This window comes from Ochotona curzoniae, unplaced genomic scaffold, assembly GCF_017591425.1.
Source record: "Ochotona curzoniae isolate NIBS_2020 unplaced genomic scaffold, NIBS_Ocur_1.0 contig_3190, whole genome shotgun sequence".
Taxonomy (NCBI): domain Eukaryota; kingdom Metazoa; phylum Chordata; class Mammalia; order Lagomorpha; family Ochotonidae; genus Ochotona; species Ochotona curzoniae.
In genome coordinates this window covers 20,212,025-20,219,038 of record NW_024465751.1, presented here as the reverse complement: position 1 = coordinate 20,219,038, position 7,014 = coordinate 20,212,025, and positions in this window count along the sequence as shown.

Here is a 7,014-nt window from a genome sequence, read left to right as displayed (position 1 = left end):
ATAGGTATACAGCAAATGTTTTTATTGATAATATTATTTTATAAGTGACACTGAATCTTTATGTTCTGTGCATCACTGCAGTTTTCCCTGAAAACATGCCCTTGAAGATGGATATTTTATGCTTTTACATATATTTACATTCTTCTTTTAGTCTTAATTTGATCAGATAATTTGGCTAAAACTCAGAAATAGCCAGAACATTGGCACTGGATGGGACTGCCTAGATGCCTCATGTTCTACAAAGGAAGTCCACTTGCCTAAGCAGTGATTTTCAACTCTTTCATCCAGAGCCACATTGAGACACATGTTACATAAAAAACAATGCATTTCATACCTTCTAGAGTCCGATTCCTGTACATAGGGAAGTTGTTTAATCCTCTGGTTTACTCACTGGTAAATTTTGCATGGTTACAAGATTTACCTTTTGCAGTCATTTTGACAATTGGATTACCATATATAAAATTCTTAGAAAAGTGCAGGGTACCATTGTCAAAGTTAATAATTATGTTAATATGTATAGGTATAAGTGAAACTAAAAGTTAAGGCATAGGGGGAAGACAGTTAGTAGTAGTTAAAATGCTAGTGAGAACACTCAACTCTCACTTTAAAGTGCCAGAATTCTATTGCCAGTCCCTGGTCTTGATCCCAGTTTCCTCTTTGTTCAGAGTCTCAGAGACAGCATCCGTAAGCTTAGTGGTTGTGGCTTTGCCATCCACGTGGGGACCTGGATTGATTCTCCAGCTCTCAGCCTTGGCTCCAGCCAGGTCTTAGATATGAGGACATATGCAATTTGCAGAGTGAACTGACAGATGGGAGATGAGAGCTCTGCCTCCCTGCCTCTCAAAAAAGAAAAAAAAAAACTTACATGAAAATTCAGAAACAATACCCACTGTTATCTGCCATTAGGAAAAAAGAAAAGCATTTCTTATTATACTTTAAATTGATTTCAGAACCCAACTTTGGGTCCAACCTACCGGTTTGAAAATAACAGTGCTTGGGTGAGTGTTGGTGCAGCTGTTAAAATGCTCAGTAGGATGTCTACATGCCATGTCAATGATCTGCAATTGATCATTGCAGATGCCTGTCATTGTTTCTAATTCCAACATCCTGCTGAGATGGACCCTGGGAGGCATGAGGTGATGTCTCAAGATATTGGGTCTGTGTCACTCATGTGGCAGACTTGCATGCAGCTGCCAGATCCGAGCTTCAGCCTGGCCTCATCCTAGCTGTATGTGAGGAGCTCAACCAGTTGATGGTAGAACTCTCCTTAACTCTCTCACTCCCATTCTTCTCTCTCTCTCTCTCTTTCTCAAATAAATCCTGAGAATTTATTGACTTTTGAATAAAATACATGTTTTATTTTAAAAAGAAAATAACAGTATTTATTTTATTCTATTATATAGTTATTCTACTAGAATTTAGTGAATATTGCTTTGCTTTAGGATGGGCAGGGAAATTATAGAAACTAATGATAATGAATCAGTCAGAATGGGCATTCTGTTTCAGTTCAAGGATTGCTGAGCAATAGAAGAGAAACATTATTCATTCCTCTCACCATTAAACAGACTTGAGTGTTATCAGTCCATTCTCCGCAATTAAAATGAGCCTGCAGTTTCCTGTAGATGGTCCCACCGCTTCTTGAAATCAGTAAGGTGCTATCTTGGTATGACTTGAGGAGCCCATTCCTCAAGAATCTGCAGAATTAGAAAACAGTTTTCCTACTGTGCTTAAAATAACTGATAATCCATTTATCATACTCTTTGTGAAGATATAATTCCAATTTTTTAAATTATTTCATTTAACATTTTTTAAAATAATATATATTTATTTGAAATAAATTTATATTTCAGAGACAGAGATCTTTCTTCTGGTTTACTCTACAAATGGCCGCAAGAGCCAGTGATGGGCCAGGCCAGAGCTAAGAACCAGGAGCTTCCTCTAGGTCTTCCTCGTGGCAGGCAGGGACCCAACACTTGGGCCATCTTGTGCTACTTTTCCAGACCATTAACAGGGATCTGAAGTGGAGCAACTGGGACATGAGCCAGCACACATATGGGATTCTGTGTCGCAAACAGTGACTATACTTGCTACACCAGAATGACTGCCCTTCATTTCATTTACTCTTTTTTTTAAAATTACATTGCATTATGTGACACAGTTTTATAGGTACTGGGATTCCCTCCACCCCTCCCCAAACGCTCCCCCATGGTGGATTCCTCCACCTTGTTGCATTACCCAAGTTCAAGTTCACATGAGATTCTTTCATTGCAAGCATATACCAAGCATAGAGTCCAGCATCTTATTATCCAGACAAATTCAACGGCTTCTTGGGGAGACCATCTCTGGTCTGAAGGTAGAGCCGGCAGAGTATCATCACTATCAATTAAAAGCCCTGACATAACATCAGCAACAATTTATAACATTATGGAATTAATTGACATAGTATTGAGTAACCAAAATGTCAAAAAAAAAAAAAAATGCGAGTTCTTTACCACATCCTGTGACTCCTTCATTGACATTTCAATTTTAGTTTATACACAACCGGGTTCTATACACCTTAAAATGGCTATAGATTATTATTCAGCTGTCTCGTGCCTATTTTCATTATAGTATTTAGCATTATATAGCGTTGAAGCATAATTTTGCTGAACTTGGCCTTTTTTTTTTCGGGTAGTCTAGACTGGCTTATAACTCTAACAAGATATAGGGCAAACATTTCACAAAGGAAAAAACCAAAATGGCAAACACATGAAAAAATGCTCAAGCTCCCTGGCAATAAGGGAAATCCAAATTAAGACATCAATGAGGTACCACCTAACGCCAATAAGATAGACCCACATACAAAAACACCAACACTTGCTGGCAAGGTTGCGGGGAAAAGGGAACCCTACTCCACTGCTGGTGGAGCTGCAAATTGGTACAGCCTTTATGGAAATTAGTCTGGAGAATACTTAAACAACTCAAAATCTGCATACCACATGATTCAGCAATAGTACTCCTAGGAATATATCCCAAACACCTGTTACACAAGAAACCAACATGTACCCCTATGTTCATAGCAGTACAATCAGTAATTGCAAAAACATGGAAGCAACCAAAATGCTCATCAGCAGAAGACTGGATAAAAAAGCTGTGGTTCATTTACTCCATGGAATATTACTCAGCTATTAAAAAAAAAAAAAAAAAAAAAAAAACCAAAATGCAGTTCTTTGTGGCCAAATGGGCCCAACTGGAAACATAATGCTAAGGGAAATGAACCAATCCCAAAAGGTTAGATACCACATGATTTGCCTTAATTTAAGATGATATGATGTCAATCTGAAAAACAATATATGTAAAATGTAATATTATCTCAACCTCAAACAGCCTATCTCACATGCAATAAGATAATGTGAAGTAATTAATGAACCAACCATCAATGTAAGTCAGACTGCTTATGATCTACATCAAAGAACTGTAAAACCTAATATACTTTTAATACCCTATGTTATCCCATAGTGGGGAGGGAAAGCAGAGAAATCTTCCATCTCCCTAGAATGTGTAAAGAAGACGTGAAATATAATCTACCAGGATCATAACTGGTAACTCATAGACAACAGACTCGAATCAGCATTAGACAATAGTTAAACTACAAAGACATATAAGGGGAATGAAGAGCAGTCCTGACAACCTCTTAACAGACGGTCATAAGCACAGAGCGGGGGGTACCCCAGAGCGGAGCAGGGGGACAGAAGGAGGCTTGTATCCCAACCCTGAAGACTCACCAATTCTCACCAAAGACCATCAGTACTAGCACCAAGGACAACATCCCAACTGCCAAGGAGACCACAGGGAGTTGGAGTGCCTTCGGAGGCCAAGAACTATGAGGTCATCCACTCCCGCTTGGATCCACTACCTGGGATGAAAGAAGTCCAAATCCTTCCTAGCAGGATTCAAGGTTGTCAGAACAACAGCCAGGAGCCGTGGGCAGTCTGCAGAAACAGAAGAACAGTAAACTTCTTTGGGGACTCAGAAGAGGAGCCTTCTCTGGTCCTCTCTTGGTTCCAACCTTGGGTCCCCACCCTCTCTTGCAATGACCATCAGGATCGCTCCAGAAACCCTTCATTTACTCTTAAAAGAATCCCATAACATACGGATATTACTATTCCTACTTTACTAATGGCAACATTGAGGCACAGTAAAGTTAAGTGATTTCCTAACATCACACAGACAGTATGTGAGCTGGAACTAATGATCAACCTATATAAGAACAATCTGCCTTTGCAATGGGGCTCTTTCCCCAAGGAGGAATCGAGAGTGTGTGGGGAAGAGAAACCCAGCTGCTATGTGACATGCTGAGATAAAGATCCAAGCGCCTACTGCTGCCTTATGAGAACTGAATGGCTGGATGGCTAGCTGGCTGGCTGGCTGGCTTTTCCTTTCTTTTACCCTTCTTTCTTTCCCTCCTTTCTTCCTTTCCTTTCTATGGGAGAAGAAATTTTATTCCTTTACAGTTTAAAAAACATTTATTTTTTTTTTTAGTTCTCATATCAACATGATACTTGCACAAAGGTAAATCTGGGGTCACCAGAGTTTGAGGTTTTATTTCTTGTCCTGTGTATTTACAGTGGGAATTTATTTCCAGAATTCAGTTATTCAATCTTTGTAGTGATTCCAAATTAAAAAATAAACATTTTGAGGAACTGTAAAGCTATTTAGCAATTTTTTCTTAGTGTCTCTCATGAAATGTGTAAAAAAGAACAACAGAAATGTCCTTTTTCTGTATTTTGTTGCTGTTAAGGTTCTCTTTAGATTTTCTATGTAGGGTTCCTTTCTTGTACCCCAGGTAATTGGTCAGGAACTTTATGTCCAACTCTTGTCTGGTTACTTTTTTATCCTGGGCCTGGTTCCTGCTGACCCTTGCCATTCTACTTAGGCAGCTTTAGTCACTCCCAATCTCTGAACACACTTGCCCAAGTGCATCAACACTCACAGCGGCCGACACACTGCACTGTCACTGACACTTTATGGAAGCCACCAAGGCCAGGCTGGCAATTCCTGGGCTTTCCACATTCGCTATTCATATTCACATTTCTGTCTCTGGAGTCTGATACAAAGAATCGGCACTCTCTAAGCCAACATGGAACAAGCATGAATGGATGAACAGATGAAATTTACACTGAAGGTGACAAATCACTGCAATGCTGTCGCTTAGTTCATTCACCACACTTCTTCCTTGCCGTCCTCTTCACAGAGGCTTCCCCAGAAGGCTGGAACACTTAAGAGCAAATAAAATATTTTAGAAACAGCCTGCCTTTGAAGAAATCAATATGAAAATCTCATAAACTGACTCTTTGTTCTACATCAATGTTTCATTTTTAAATCATTTCCAATACAAAGTGACCTTTGATTCCCCAAGATGCTATGCTTTTGATAATGACACACTTGGCTTACCTTTAGAAAGAAAACCATGAACATCATTCCCTTTCAAACTCTGTTCCACTCTCCTGCTCCATGGGTGGGGTCATGTGTGCTGCTAATGGAAGCTGTTTCTCTGAAGGTATGATGCTTCGTGCTTGTTAACGTTAACACCATCTCCCTAGTACCTCCAAATATCCAGCTACTGTAAGCAACCTGCACAGTAACACTGGATCTTATTCATAGCTGCTCTGTCCCTTTGCCTCCATTTCTCTTTTTCTATTTTATTGTCTCTCAAATAAATAAGAGGAAAATGTGTATATGTGCTACAATTTAAAATTCAGATACTGAAACTACCTCAAAGCTTTGGTGGTTGGAATTGGTAGAGGCAATGTGGGCCCTGGCTTTAGAAAACAAAGTTAACATAGCATGTGAGGTGAAGTCAGTAAGGGGATAAATGAGGGGTTCTTGTGTTGTCTCTAATCAGGTGTGGGCTTCATCACAGGCCCTGATATAGAAAACCTTTGGCAAACTTTATACCAAATGTCAATAATCAGGTTGGGTTGAAATTTAAATATTAGCCATAGAATGCATTGGCCTTTGAGCAACAAATGAAATTACTTTGTGTAATGAGATTATAGAGTTGTGTGAATATATAGGTAAACCATCTTTGCGTATTCATTTGCTTTCTGAGGACACTTGGATTGGTTTCAAGTTTTTGTTTCTGTGATGTTTCTAATATGTGTACATAAATAATATTCGAAGAAATATTTTGTCATTTTTAAAATTTTGACTCTTCTGATTCATGTCAATGCTGTATTTGTCTATTTACTTAGATGTCCTTAATTTCTCAAAAGGGTGCCTCAAAGTTTTCAATGCACAGGTCTCAAACATATTATGTTCAATTCATTAGGCTTTTGATGCTACAGTGGGTAATATTTGTATGCAGATGTGTATGTGTAATTTTAGTACTTCATTATTCATTCTTGTATAGAAATCAAATAGCTTTCTATATACTGACTGCATTGCTTTTGAAGACAGATTCATCCATTGATTCAGCACTCTGTGGAGATTTCTTGGGGTATCTATGTTCCCACTTGGGAGAAAGATTGCTGTTAATATGAACGGTTTTATTTCTTCCTTTCCAGTCTTTGCTCATTACTTTTTGTTTCCAGATGTACTGGTCAGGAATTATTGTATAATGTTTAATAGCATTGGTAAAAGTATCGTTTTCTCAGATATACTCTTTGGTGATAGCAACTGGTGATAGCAACTAAGTTTTTCAGCATTAAAGTGATGCTGTAGATTTTACTTGGAATCCATTACTTAAGCAAAGAAATGTCAGTATTCTTTTTCTTGTTAGTGTCTTTAAGGAAAGAATGTTTATGTCTGTCTGTCTAGGCACAGCTGGGATTTGAATCCAGGCTCTCTGAAATGGGTTGGGATATCTCTAACCACTGGGTGAATTATTTACCCCTCAGCGTGTCTAACATTGAATACCTGCACAAATTATACAGTTCCTCCCAAGAACCATGATCATGTGCCAGTGACCTGTACTACCATAGTTTCTGATTCTGTCATCTTTCCCAATATTAATAAATTACTTGGATTTCTTTT